This window comes from Carassius carassius, chromosome 8 (assembly GCF_963082965.1).
Source record: "Carassius carassius chromosome 8, fCarCar2.1, whole genome shotgun sequence".
Taxonomy (NCBI): domain Eukaryota; kingdom Metazoa; phylum Chordata; class Actinopteri; order Cypriniformes; family Cyprinidae; genus Carassius; species Carassius carassius.
Window position 1 is genome coordinate 34,257,825 of NC_081762.1, and position 13,984 is coordinate 34,271,808.

Sequence of the window (13,984 nt, forward strand, 5' to 3'; positions counted from 1 at the left end):
CCAATGTACTTGATAAATTATTAAGAGCACTTTTTTTCTTTTTTTATTATTTTATTATTGTAGGTGAATTGCTGGGAATCGAGTACCTTTACAGCCAGACTGGCAAAACACTGACTCCAGTGCTCCAGAACCCAGAGGAGGAAGACCGGCTGGTGGAGGAGGTTGATGATCAGGACCTGCTAGATGAGGGGTTTGAGCAAGAGAGCATGGAGGACATCACAGTTCCAGTGCTGTATGAGGATGACCCCTGCCGTGATGTCAGAAACAGCCCCTCATCTTTGCCTCTGCCTCAGTCCCCAGCATCACTGGCTGAGCCGTCCACATCATCTGGAGGAGAGGGACAGCATCTTGCCCCTGCCTCTTCAGTGCTGTCACAGCCATCTGACACTGGAAGCAGTGTCTCCGGCGAGGCTCAGGTAAGACACTCTAAGGGCTTTATTTTGTTTCAGTCTCGTTTTATTCCAAATACACTACAAGCAAGGTGTTTTTTTTTTAAGCCTGCATTTATTTGATTCAAAATACAACAAAAGCAGTAATATTTTGAAATATTTTTACTATTTAAAATAACTGCTATCCATTTGAATAAAAATAGCTCCTAGAGATTTTTTGTTTAGGTTTCTTTGATGAATAGAAAGTTCAGTATATATTGTAACATTATAAATGTCTTTATCATCTATTTAATGCGTCCTTGCTAAATAAAAGTATTAATTTCTATAATTTAATACTAAATATATAATGATTTAAATGTTCTGACTCCACACTTTTGGATGGTATAGTGTATAATGTTAAAAAAGCTTTTTATTACAGATAAACTCTTATCTTGGATCCTTCTATTCATCAAAGAATCTTGAACAAAATGTACACAACTGTTCTAAATATTGATGATAATAATATCAATAAAAAAAGGTTTCTAGAACAACAAATTTGGATATTTGAATGATTTCTGAAGATCATGTGACACTGAAGACTCAGGAATGATGCTAAAAATACAGCTGTGCATCACAGAAATAACTTACCCTTTAAACTATATTCAAATAGAAAGCATTTTTATTTTAAATAGTAAAATTATTTCACAATATAATGACTTTTGTTGTATTTGAATAAAATAAATGCAGGCTTGTTGAGCAGAATTCTTTAAAAAATGTAAAAAAATATTTCTGTTCAAAGGCTTTTGACTGGAAGTGTATATTAACACTAATCTGCATTTACTAGGGAGCAGTCATTGGACCTGATGGCATCGCTGGGTGGGACAAGGTCCAGGATCTGGCTGGTTTCCTGGTGGGTCTTCGTGAGGCTCCTTACCTCACCGACCTGCAGGTGACAGAGGCCATCCAGCTGTGGACAGTTCTCCCTGATGTTGATAAACAGCGGGTCAACTATCAGCCTCGACATCAGCCTCAGCTGACACATGGGCGCTTTAAGGCACCGAAGCGGTCCGGAGTCACACCGGGTGTGGAGAGTGTGAAACGGTGTCTGATTGGACATCCTGGGGGTCCAGCACAGTGGCCCAGCACCAGCCGCTTGGTTGAGGCCATTTGTATGAAGCTGTGTGCTTTACACAAGTCACCGACCAAGATGGCTGGAGTTTGCACCCCCAGGTGGTCTAAAATCCTTTCAGATTACCACCACATCCGAGACCTGGTGCTTAACAGTCGAAGGCTGATGGATGAAACAATGATCCAGCTGTTTGAGCTGAACCAGAGGACACTCATTCAGTGGTAAGCAAGGCACATTATTTGGTTCAAGGGAACTGAATACTTCTGTACACAGACACACACACACACACACACACACATATATATATATATATATATATATTTTTTTTTTTTTTTTTTTTCAAGTAATTAACTTTCAGGTTTCAACGGCAGCAGAAGAATCAGGAAATGAGTGTCCTCGCCCAGGGACTGACTCCATCTGACCCAATTGATGTGGCTGATACGCAGCTTCCTCTGCCGAGGGAAAAATTGGATGACGTGCCATCAACATCAGGCCCAAAACATCAATTTATCCTTCCGCCAAATCGAGAAGGACAGGCTCCAATTCTGCGACCGGGTCGCCGGCCCACTTCTGCCAAAAGGGAGTGCCCTATCGCACCCGTCCCCACATCAGCAGGAGTTGTGCAGCCCATTTCAGCACCTGGGTCACTGTTAGGCACACTAGTCCTTAACCCAGACATGACTGTGTCGATGGTGATTCCATCTTCTGGTGCTTTGACATCCGGTCCAGGCCCAGCTCCGCCTGCTCCTGCGCCTGCTCCAGCGCTGCTGCTTCTGTGTCCCGTTACACCCAGAGGAACAGGTATAACTGCTTCCCCACAGCCAGAGAGCTATCTGTTTCCAAGTTGGCCTCCTCCCTTCCGGGACTGGAATTGAGACCCGCTGGTCTAAGTGACATCTGACCGTTTCAGCTGTCCTCCCTAACATCCCTCTACATGTTAGATACAGCCCCATTTTTAGGTCAATTAAGAGGCCAACTTGCATTCGTTAGCCTTTCACACTGTCTCGAGGACTTTGATTGCTTCCACATTAGTTCATGTTCCTTCTTTTGTTGATGCTGAAATAGCTTTTTTTTCTTGGCTTTGGGCAAGAAGGCTCGTTGGTCTAGGGGTATGATTCTCGCTTTGGGTGAGAGCGGTCCCGGGTTCAAATCCCGGACGAGCCCTTGTTCAGGTTAAAACCTGAAGCTTTATTGTCTCATTGCATTCACAAACATTATGGCAGGTTTTTTCCAATCAGGCAGACACGGATGGCTAAGTTAGCTCAGCTGGTTAGAGCGTGGTGCTAATAACGCCAAGGTCGCGGTTTCTCTCACCGTACTGGCCAGCTGTTTTTATTGTCTGGGGGCCAAAATTGCTCAGTTGGGAGAGCGTTAGACTGAAGATCGAAAGGTCCCTGGTTCGATTCCGGGTTTCGGCACCATCTCCCACACTTTTCCCTTTTTTGAGGCGGGCCATTGTCCAAAAATCACTGGGTTCCAACCTCTCTGTATAACTGCTTCCCCACAGCCAGAGAGCTATCTGTTTCCAAGTTGGCCTCCAACCAAGCAGTTTCGGTTCCATGGTGTAATGGTCAGTACTCTGGGCTTTGAATCCAGCGTTCTGAGATCGAATCTTGTTGGAGCCTGTGTGCCTTCTTGTCACAGGAAAAGATAAAACAGCACTAGTTTGGCGATGGTGCCAGTGTTTGTGGCCCTGTGAGCAACAGCTGCACCAGTTAAGGTTCCATGGTGTAATGGTTAGCACTCTGGACCCTGAATCCAGTGATCCGAGTTCAAATCTCAGTGGGACCTATTTTGCCACCAGTTTGCGCAGGACCTTCTCGGTCTTGTTACGCCAGTATGCATGTGTATGGATTCTTGTATTATGTAGGACAATGTCTGAAATACTTTTCGGCACCTTTTAGTCCAAAAAAATTAACTAACGTAGAGAGTGTGGCCGCATTGCATCGATGCTCAGTCTGTCTCTTTAGGGCAGTGGTTCTCAAACCTGTCCTTGAGGCACCCCTGCCCTCCACATTTTTATTGTCTCCCTTATTAGACACACCCAAATAAGGTCTTGCAGTCTCTACTAATGAGCTGATGATTTGAAACAAGTGTGTTAGATGAGGGGAAATGCGAAATGTGCAGGGCAGGGATGCCTCCAGGACAGGATTGAAAACCACTGATCTAGGGATGTGTGAGTAAAAGGGCAGGAGCCAACTTGGAGAATGCAGGCATCGATCCCGCTACCTCTCGCATGCTAAGCGAGCACTCTACCATTTGAGCTAATTCCCCTGGCCTTTCAAGAATGACGAGCATAGCTGGGAATGACGGGTTTGATGCAAAGAGGCTGTCCCTCCTCTGGGCTTGCTCCTTTGCACTGGCCGAGATTATGTTGTCAAATTAACAAAGAGATTAAGCTTTTGTGTTTAAGGACCTTCTCGGTCTTGTTATGCCAGTATGCATGTGTATGGATTCTTGTATTATGTAGGCTACCTTGGAACACTCGGATCATTCAGACAACTTCTCACACTGACTTAAAGTCTAAGGAAGCGGTTCTCAATTCTAGTCCTCGCTCCCCCCAGGTCTGCATGTTTTGCATTTCTCTCTTTGTTAGCACACCTGATTCGGATAATCAGCTCATTAGAAGTGAGCTCCTAGTGATTGACATGGTCCCTACACAGTGTTCATTGCTCCCCACTCCCTGAGCAGGGGAAATCCGTCAAAGTATACTTCACTTTGGAACATTGGTTCACGGATTTGTGCTGCGCAACTTCTTCACACATGGAGAAGTGTGACATCATTTACCTCTGTATACCTCGATACACCACTGTATTACTCACTATGAATTGAACGTATACATATGCTTTGAACTTGAATCACGGAGGGATGTCATGTGATGTCCAGTTCTCAGGGCACTTACGTTAGAATGGAACAAATGTATAAAGCTATACGAGAAACTTACAAAATGTGAAGAGCAGGGGGCGCGAGGACTGGAATTGAGACCCGCTGGTCTAAGTGACATCTGACCGTTTCAGCTGTCCTCCCTATTATCCCTCTACATGTTAGATATAGCCCCATTTTTAGGTCAATTAAGAGGCCAACTTGCATTCGTTAGCCTTTCACACTGTCTCGAGGACTTTGGTTGCTTCCACGTTATTTCAATGTTCCTTCTTTTGTTGATGCTCTTTTTTCCTGGCTTTGGGCAGGAAGGCTCGTTGGTCTAGGGGTATGATTCTCGCTTTGGGTGCGAGAGGTCCCAGGTTCAATTCCCGGACGAACCCTTGTTCAGGTTCAAACGTGAAGCATTATTGTCTCATTGCATTCACAAACATTATGGCAGGTTTTTTCGAATCAAGCAGACACGGATGGCTAAGCCAGGCCGGTTAGCTCAGCTGGTTAGAGCGTGGTGCTAATAACGCCAAGGTCGCGGGTTCGATCCCCGTACTGGCTAGCTGTTTTTATTGTCTGGGGGCTCATCTCTGCTCTGCTCTTCAGCTCCGACAAAGTGTAGGGTGATCTCACTGAAAGCACTGCTTGCTAAGCAGAGGTTTGTTGTAGCCAAAATAGCTCAGTTGGGAGAGCGTTAGACTAAAGATCTAAAGGTCCCTGGTTCGATCCTGGGTTTCGGCAACAGCTCCCACACTTTTCCCTTTTTTGAGGCGGGTCATTGACCAAAAATCACTGGGTTCCAACCTCTCTGTATAACTGCTTCCCCACAGCCAGAGAGCTATCTGTTTCCAAGTTGGCCTCCAACCAAGCAGTTTTGGTTCCATGGTGTAATGGTCAGCACTCTGGGCTTTGAATCCAGCGATCTGAGTTCGAATCTTGGTGGAGCCTGTGTGCTTTCTTGCCACAGGAAAAGATAAAAAAACACTGGTGGCAGTGTTTGTGGCCCTGTGAGCAACAGCTGCACCAGTTAAGGTTCCATGGTGTAATAGTTAGCACTCTGGACTCTGAATCCAGTGATCCGAGTTTAAATTTCGGTGGGACCTATTTTGCCACCAGTTTGCGCAAGACAATGTCTGAAATACTTTTCGGCACCTTTTAGTCCAAAAAAATTAACTAACGTAGAGAGTGTGGCCGCATTGCATCGATGCTCAGTCTGTCTCTTTAGGGCAGTGGTTCTCAAACCTGTCCTGGAGGCACCCCTGCCCTGCACATTTTTATTGTCTCCCTTATTAGACACACCCAAATAAGGTCTCGCGGTCTCTACTAATGAGCTGATGATTTGAAACAGGTGTGTTAGATGAGGGAAACATTCAAAATGTGAAGGGCAGGGGTGCCTCCAGGACAGGTTTGAAAACCACTGCTTTAGGGAACTGTGCGTAAAATGGCACTGTTTTGCAACCAATTTGCACAGGACCATGTCTGAAATACTTTTTGGCAGCTGTGAGCCCAAAAAAAACTAACGTGGGAGTGTGGCAGCATTGCATCAACGCTCAGTCGGTCTCTTTAGGGCAATGGTTTTCAAACCTTTCCTGGAGGAACCCCTGCCCTGAACATTTTGTATGTCTCCCTTATTAGACACACCCAAATCAGGTCTTGCAGTCTCTACTAATGAGCTGATGATTTGAAACAGGTGTGTTAGATGAGGGGAAACGCGAATTGTGCAGTGCAGGGATGCCTCCAGGACAGGATTGAAAACCACTGATCTAGGGATGTGTGAGTAGAAGGGCAGGAGCCAACTTGGAGAATGCAGGCATCGATCTCGCTACCTCTCGCATGCTAAGCGAGCGCTCTACCATTTGAGCTAATTCCCCTGGCCTTTCAAGAATGACGAACATAGCTGGGAATGACGGGTTTGATGCAAAGAGGCGGTCCCTCCTCTGGGCTTGCTCCTTTGCACTGGCCGAGATTATGTTGTCAAATTAACAAAGAGATTAAGCTTTTGTGTTTAAGGACCTTCTCGTTCTTGTTACGCCAGTATGCATGTGTATGGATTCTTGTATTATGTAGGCTACCTTGGAACACTCGGATCATGCAGACAACTTCTCACCTCTTTTGCTCACACTGACTTAAAGTCTAAGGAAGCGGTTCTCAATTCTAGTCCTCGCTCCCCCCAGGTCTGCATGTTGTGCATGTCTCTCTTTGTTAGCACACCTGATTCGGGTTGAAACGTGAAGCTTTATTGTCTCATTGCATTCACATACATTATAGCTGGTTTTTTTCAATCAGGCAGACACTAATGGCTAAGCCAGGCCGGTTAGCTCAGCAGATTAGTGCGTGGTGCTAATAACGCCAAGGTCGCGGGTTCGATCTCCGTACTGGCTAGCTGTTTTTATTGACTGGGGGCTCATCTCTGCTCTGCTCTTCAGCTCTGACAAAGAGTAGGGTGATCTCACTGAAATCCCTGCTTGCTAAGCAGAGGTTTGTTGTAACTGAAATAGCTCAGATGGGAGAGCGTTAGACTGAAGATCTAAAGGTCCCTGGTTCGATCCCGGGTTTCGGCAACATGTCCCACACTTTTCCCTTTTTTGAGGCGGGCCATTGACCAAAAATCACTGGGTTCCAACCTCTCTGTATTACTGCTTCCCCACAGCCAGAGAGCTTTCTGTTTCCAAGTTGGCCTCCAACTAAGCAGTTTCGGTTCCATGATGTAATGGTCAGCACTCTGGGCTTTGAATCCAGCGATCTGAGTTCGAATCTCGGTGGAGCCTGTGTGCTTTATTGCCGCAGGAAAAGCTAAAACAGCACTAGTTTGGCGATGGTGCCAGTGTTTGTGGCCCTGTGAGCAACAGCTGCACCAGTTAAGGTTCCATGGTGTAATGGTTTGTCTGAAATACTTTTCGGTAAGGATGGCTGAAGCGAAACAGTCGTTCCGAAGCTTTGCGAGATCCCGAAGCGCAGATGTGTCGAAACACTGATCCGAAGCGTGATTCGAAACACCCATGTCACGTGACTATGACCAAACAAAGCCTCGAAGTGTTTCACTTAATGTTTCATCAGGTGTGGTCCGCCGAATCAGCGTTTGATTGGAACGGTCGGGAACAGACCACACAATCGCACATCTGTATAAAAGTGAAATAAACGCATTTTGACCTCGTGGGTTTTTGTGAGAGGAGTTTGACTTTGAGATAGCGGATTTTTGGTGATATAGTGACATAGTGCGATTTGATTAGTTATAGGCAATTTAGACTTACATTTAAATTTACACAACACATTGACTGAGAGGCTAGAGACAGACAGAGTATACATATAGTGACACATTAATAGATACATAGATATAAATATATATAGACAGCTAGATTAATAGATAGATACATATATAGATAGATTACAGATACATATATAAATACATATATTATAGATAGATACATATATAGATAGATTATAGATACATATATAAATACATATATTATAGATAGATACATATATAGATACATAGATTATAGATACATATCTAGATACATAGATCGATTCATATATAGATAGATAGATTTGGATAGATAGATAAAATGGAAGCTCCCCAGAAGAGATGCCGTACATCTGTGGTGTGGGAGCATTTCCATTTAGAAACCCCAAATAAAGTGAGATGTGTGTATTGTGATCGGCAGCTAGCCTACTGCAACAATACATCATCCATGATGCGCCATTTGAGGAGCACTCATCCTGCCATTTTGCAGGGTGCAGAGGATGGCATTCCCCCTGTACCTAGGCCTGCTACTGACACTGCTGGGCCATCTAAGCAAGGTATGCATTGTTTGGGATATAATTATAATTGAAATATAATTACAACCTTTTGGGACACTGTTTATAAAGTTTATAAGTTATATAAAGCACTGATTATAAATACTGGAAGGTTTCCAAATAATGAACCAGTAGGCTATACTTTTAATAGATGTGCACTAATTGAAGCTGTATTTTTCCAATGTATTTGTCTGAAAGTATGTTTTGTCTTCTCTTTTAAAAGTCAGAGAGAGGGAATTGGATGAGGCTCTTATAAACATGGTGGTGAAGGATCTGCAGCCCTTCACCATCGTGGACGATGAGGGATTCAGGGCATTTGTGAACAAGCTTGATCCAAGCTATGTCCTCCCATCCCGGAAGGTGCTTAAAATAATGGTCAGCGAAAAGTACAACAAAGCCAAGGAGAAGACAATGGAGGACCTACAAAAGGCCGAATTTGTTAGCCTTACAGCTGACATGTGGTCCTCCATTAATATGGATGGATATCTTGGTGTGACTTGCCATTACATAACACCAGAGGCAAAAATGGCAACTGTTGTACTGGGTGTAAGGAGGTTTTACCAAACCCACACAGCCCAGCATCTCATGGAGGCTAAAGCCTTGCTAATGGCTGAGTGGGGAATAACCTCCAAAGTTCAGTGCATGGTGACTGACAATGCATCTAACATGATCCTAAGTGCCCAGCTACTCCACCTTCGCCATGTCCCATGTTTTGCTCATACTTTAAATTTGATTGTGAAAAAGGCACTAGATCAAACCCCAGTCATCAATGAAATACGCCAGAAGGCCAGAAAGATAGTGGGGTTGTTCAGATCCAGCTGCAAAGCAAAGGACAAGCTTGTGGAGATGCAGAGCTTGATGGGAAGACCAACTCTGAAACTGATACAGGAGGTTGACACGAGATGGAACAGCACATTTGACATGCTACAGCGCTTGTATGACCAACGTGAACCAGTGGCTGCTGCACTTTCCAACTTAAACAATGATACTGCTCCCCTGACAAGTATTGATTATGACATTATTGAACAATCATTGTCAATACTGCAACCATTCAAACTCGCAACAACAGAGATGTCAGAGGAAAAGAGAGTGTCTGCTTCAAAGCTTATACCACTGTACAGGATGTTGCAGCACAAGCTTGCACAGAAAAAAGGAAATGCAACGCAGGAATCAACTGTTCAATTAGGTAGGCCAAAATGACCATACTACCCATGTGATTGGCCATAACTGTCATATTATTGTCATTATTATAAATATGTGTTTCTCCTGTTTTGGCTCATAGGCTCACATCTGCAAGAAGGTCTGCACTCCAGATGTGGAGGTTATGAGAGTTTTAGAGCCTTGGCACTGGCTACACATCTGGACCCAAGGTTCAAAAATGTGGCATTTGGAAATGCTATCAAAGCCCAGGAAGCTGAAAAGCATATCACACTGGAGTGTGCTTCACTGATGCGTTCAAACACAAATCCTGGTGAGCAGTTTCAGTCTGTGTTATGTTATGTAATCTGAATCATGTAATATAATATATCCTTCATATATGCCGTCAGTTTAGGATTTGTTACTAATTGCTGTTTTCATTTTTATTCAGACACAGAAATGTCAACATCACACCCATCATCATCATCATCATCATTACCATCACCATCAACATCAACATCAACACCAGTAGAAACACAGGACAGTTTATGGGAACTTTTTGATACTCGCATCCATCAAACCAAGATGATACACAATGCTACAGCTGATGCCACAGTGGAAGTGAAAAAATACATCAACGATGCGTATTTGCCCAGAACTCATGATCCACTAACTTACTGGAAAGAGAGAGCAGTAATCTTTCCTCATTTGTATGTCCTTGCAAAAAAATATCTTTGTATGCCAGCAACAAGTGTCCCTTGTGAGAGGATTTTTTCAAAGGCTGGAGAAATTATCTGTAAAAAAAGAAGTAGGCTAAGTCCTTCCACAGCAGATAAATTAATATTTTTGAATAAAAATCTCTAAAAAAGTGAGACATTGTGGCTTGATTTCTTTTATTAATATTCATTTTTCATGACCAAAATAACATTATGCACAGTGAGGAGCCTATAGGTTACAAGCTTCACATATTAGAACATTATAATAATAAAAAAACAACACATTTTTTTAATGGCTCGTCAAGGTTGTTTCAGATCAACACCTGCAAGTGACCACTAGGTGTCACCGTTGAGACGGGTGTCGGATTGATTCGAAGCCTCGAAACAATATGGCACATTTGGTTCAACTGTTTCATTGGTTCACGAGGCCTCGATTTTGCCATCACTACTTTTCGGCACCTTTTAGTCCAAAAAAATTAACTAACGTAGAGAGTGTGGCCGCATTGCATCGATGCTCAGTCTGTCTCTTTAGGGCAGTGGTTCTCAAACCTGTCCTGGAGGCACCCCTGCCCTGCACATTTTTATTGTCTCCCTTATTAGACACACCCAAATAAGGTCTCGCGGTCTCTACTAATGAGCTGATGATTTGAAACAGGTGTGTTAGATGAGGGAAACATTCAAAATGTGAAGGGCAGGGGTGCCTCCAGGACAGGTTTGAAAACCACTGCTTTAGGGAACTGTGCGTAAAATGGCACTGTTTTGCAACCAATTTGCACAGGACCATGTCTGAAATACTTTTTGGCAGTTGTGAGCCCAAAAAAAGCTAACGTGGGAGTGTGGCAGCATTGCATCAACGCTCAGTCGGTCTCTTTAGGGCAATGGTTTTCAAACCTTACCTGGAGGCACCCCTGCCCTGAACATTTTGTATGTCTCCCTTATTAGACACACCCAAATCAGGTCTTGCAGCTCTTTTTTCTTGGCTTTGGGCAAGAAGGCTCATTGGTCTAGGGGTATGATTCACGCTTTGGGTGCGAGAGGTCCCGGGTTCAAATCCCGGACGAGCCCTTGTTCAGGTTAAAACGTGAAGCTTTATTGACTCATTGCATTCACAAACATTATTGCAGGTTTTGGTAATCAGGCAGACAGGGGTGGCTAAGCCAGGCCGGTTAGCTCAGCTGGTTAGAGTGTGGTGCTAATGACATCAATGTTGCGGGTTCGATCCCCGTATTGGCCAGCTGTTTTTATTGTCTGAGGGCTCATCTCTGCTCTGCTCTTCAGCTCCCACAAAGAGTAGGGTGATCTCACTGAAATCCCTGCTTGCTTAGCATAGGTTTGTGGTAGCCGAAATAGCTCAGTTGGGAGAGCGTTAGACTGAAGATCTAAAGGTCCCTGGTTCGATCCCGGGTTTCGGCAACATCTCCCACACTTTTCCTTTTTTTGAGGCGGGCCATTGACCAAAAATCACTGGGTTCCAACCTCTTTGTATTACTGCTTCCCCACAGCCAGAGAGCTATCTGTTTCCAAGTTGGCCTCCAACTAAGCAGTTTCGGTTCCATGGTGTAATGGTCAGCACTCTGGGCTTTGAATCCATCGATCTGAGTTCGAATCTCGGTGGAGCCTGTGTGCTTTCTTGCCGCAGGAAAAGCTAAAACAGCACTAGTTTGGTGATGGTGCCAGTGTTTGTGGCCCTGTGAGCAACAGCTGCACCAGTTAAGGTTCCATGGTGTAATGGTTAGCACTCTGGACTCTGAATCCAGTGATCCGAGTTCAAATCTCGGTGGGACCTATTTTGCCACCAGTTTGCGCAAGACAATGTCTAAAATACTTTTCGGTAAGGATGGCTGAAGCGAAACAGTCGTTCCGAAGCTTTGCGAGATCCCTAAGCGCAGATGTGTCGAAACACTGATCCGAAGCGTTATTCGAAACACCCATGTCACGTGACTATGACCAAATGAAGCCTCGAAGTGTTTCACTAATTGTTTCATCAGGTGTGGTCTGGCGAATCAGCGTTTGATTGGAACGGTCGGGAACAGACCACACAATCGCACATCTGTATAAAAGCGAAATAAACGCATTTTGACCTCGTGGGTTTTTGTGAGAGGAGTTTGACTTTGAGATAGCGGATTTTTGGTGATATAGTGACATAGTGCGATTTGATTAGTTATAGGCAATTTAGACTTACATTTAAATTTACACAACACATTGACTGAGAGGCTAGAGACAGACAGAGTATACATATAGTGACACATTAATAGATACATAGATATAAATATTTATAGACAGCTAGATTAATAGATAGATACATATATAGATAGATTACAGATACATATATAAATACATATATTATAGATAGATACATATATAGATAGATTATAGATACATATATAAATACATATATTATAGATAAATACATATATAGATACATAGATTATAGATACATATCTAGATACATAGATCGATCCATATATAGATAGATAGATTTGGATAGATAGATAAAATGGAAGCTCCCCAGAAGAGATGCCGTACATCTGTGGTGTGGGAGCATTTCCATTTAGAAACCCCAAATAAAGTGAGATGTGTGTATTGTGATCGGCAGCTAGCCTACTGCAACAATACATCATCCATGATGCGCCATTTGAGGAGCACTCATCCTGCCATTTTGCAGGGTGCAGAGGATGGCATTCCCCCTGTACCTAGGCCTGCTACTGACACTGCTGGGCCATCTAAGCAAGGTATGCATTGTTTGGGATATAATTATAATTGAAATATAATTACAACCTTTTGGGACACTGTTTATAAAGTTTATAAGTTATATAAAGCACTGATTATAAATACTGGAAGGTTTCCAAATAATGAACCAGTAGGCTATACTTTTAATAGATGTGCACTAATTGAAGCTGTATTTTTCCAATGTATTTGTCTGAAAGTATGTTTTGTCTTCTCTTTTAAAAGTCAGACAGAGGGAATTGGATGAGGCTCTTTTAAACATGGTGGTGAAGGATCTGCAGCCCTTCACCATCGTGGACGATGAGGGATTCAGGGCATTTGTGAACAAGCTTGATCCAAGCTATGTCCTCCCATCCCGGAAGGTGCTTAAAATAATGGTCAGCGAAAAGTACAACAAAGCCAAGGAGAAGACAATGGAGGACCTACAAAAGGCCGAATTTGTTAGCCTTACAGCTGACATGTGGTCCTCCATTAATATGGATGGATATCTTGGTGTGACTTGCCATTACATAACACCAGAGGCAAAAATGGCAACTGTTGTACTGGGTGTAAGGAGGTTTTACCAAACCCACACAGCCCAGCATCTCATGGAAGCTAAAGCCTTGCTAATGGCTGAGTGGGGAATAACCTCCAAAGTTCAGTGCATGGTGACTGACAATGCATCTAACATGATCCTAAGTACCCAGCTACTCCACCTTCGCCATGTCCCATGTTTTGCTCATACTTTAAATTTGATTGTGAAAAAGGCACTAGATCAAACCCCAGTCATCAATGAAATACGCCAGAAGGCCAGAAAGATAGTGGGGTTGTTCAGATCCAGCTGCAAAGCAAAGGACAAGCTTGTGGAGATGCAGAGCTTGATGGGAAGACCAACTCTGAAACTGATACAGGAGGTTGACACGAGATGGAACAGCACATTTGACATGCTACAGCGCTTGTATGACCAACGTGAACCAGTGGCTGCTGCACTTTCCAACTTAAACAATGATACTGCTCCCCTGACAAGTATTGATTATGACATTATTGAACAATCATTGTCAATACTGCAACCATTCAAACTCGCAACAACAGAGATGTCAGAGGAAAAGAGAGTGTCTGCTTCAAAGCTTATACCACTGTACAGGATGTTGCAGCACAAGCTTGCACAGAAAAAAGGAAATGCAACGCAGGAATCAACTGTTCAATTAGGTAGGCCACAATGACCATACTACCCATGTGATTGGCCATAACTGTCATAT

At 43.6% G+C, this 13,984-nt stretch overlaps 7 non-coding genes across 7 annotated transcripts; all 7 read left to right on the top strand.

The window, feature by feature from the left end:
• The first annotated feature begins 2,589 nt into the window (after positions 1-2,589).
• Positions 2,590-2,661, top strand: trnap-ugg (transfer RNA proline (anticodon UGG)). The gene has a single exon. It is a non-coding gene; the product is annotated as a tRNA-Pro (tRNA).
• Positions 2,662-2,842: 181 nt separating this feature from the next.
• trnaf-gaa (transfer RNA phenylalanine (anticodon GAA)) lies at positions 2,843-2,915 on the top strand. The gene has a single exon. It is a non-coding gene; the product is annotated as a tRNA-Phe (tRNA).
• Positions 2,916-4,856: 1,941 nt separating this feature from the next.
• trnai-aau (transfer RNA isoleucine (anticodon AAU)) lies at positions 4,857-4,930 on the top strand. The gene has a single exon. It is a non-coding gene; the product is annotated as a tRNA-Ile (tRNA).
• Positions 4,931-5,036: 106 nt separating this feature from the next.
• trnaf-aaa (transfer RNA phenylalanine (anticodon AAA)) lies at positions 5,037-5,109 on the top strand. Its single transcript has one exon. It is a non-coding gene; the product is annotated as a tRNA-Phe (tRNA).
• A 1,747-nt stretch (positions 5,110-6,856) lies between these two features.
• Positions 6,857-6,929, top strand: trnaf-gaa (transfer RNA phenylalanine (anticodon GAA)). The gene has a single exon. It is a non-coding gene; the product is annotated as a tRNA-Phe (tRNA).
• Positions 6,930-11,359: 4,430 nt separating this feature from the next.
• trnaf-gaa (transfer RNA phenylalanine (anticodon GAA)) lies at positions 11,360-11,432 on the top strand. The gene has a single exon. It is a non-coding gene; the product is annotated as a tRNA-Phe (tRNA).
• Positions 11,433-11,733: 301 nt separating this feature from the next.
• trnaq-cug (transfer RNA glutamine (anticodon CUG)) lies at positions 11,734-11,805 on the top strand. The gene has a single exon. It is a non-coding gene; the product is annotated as a tRNA-Gln (tRNA).
• The last annotated feature ends 2,179 nt before the right edge of the window (positions 11,806-13,984 follow it).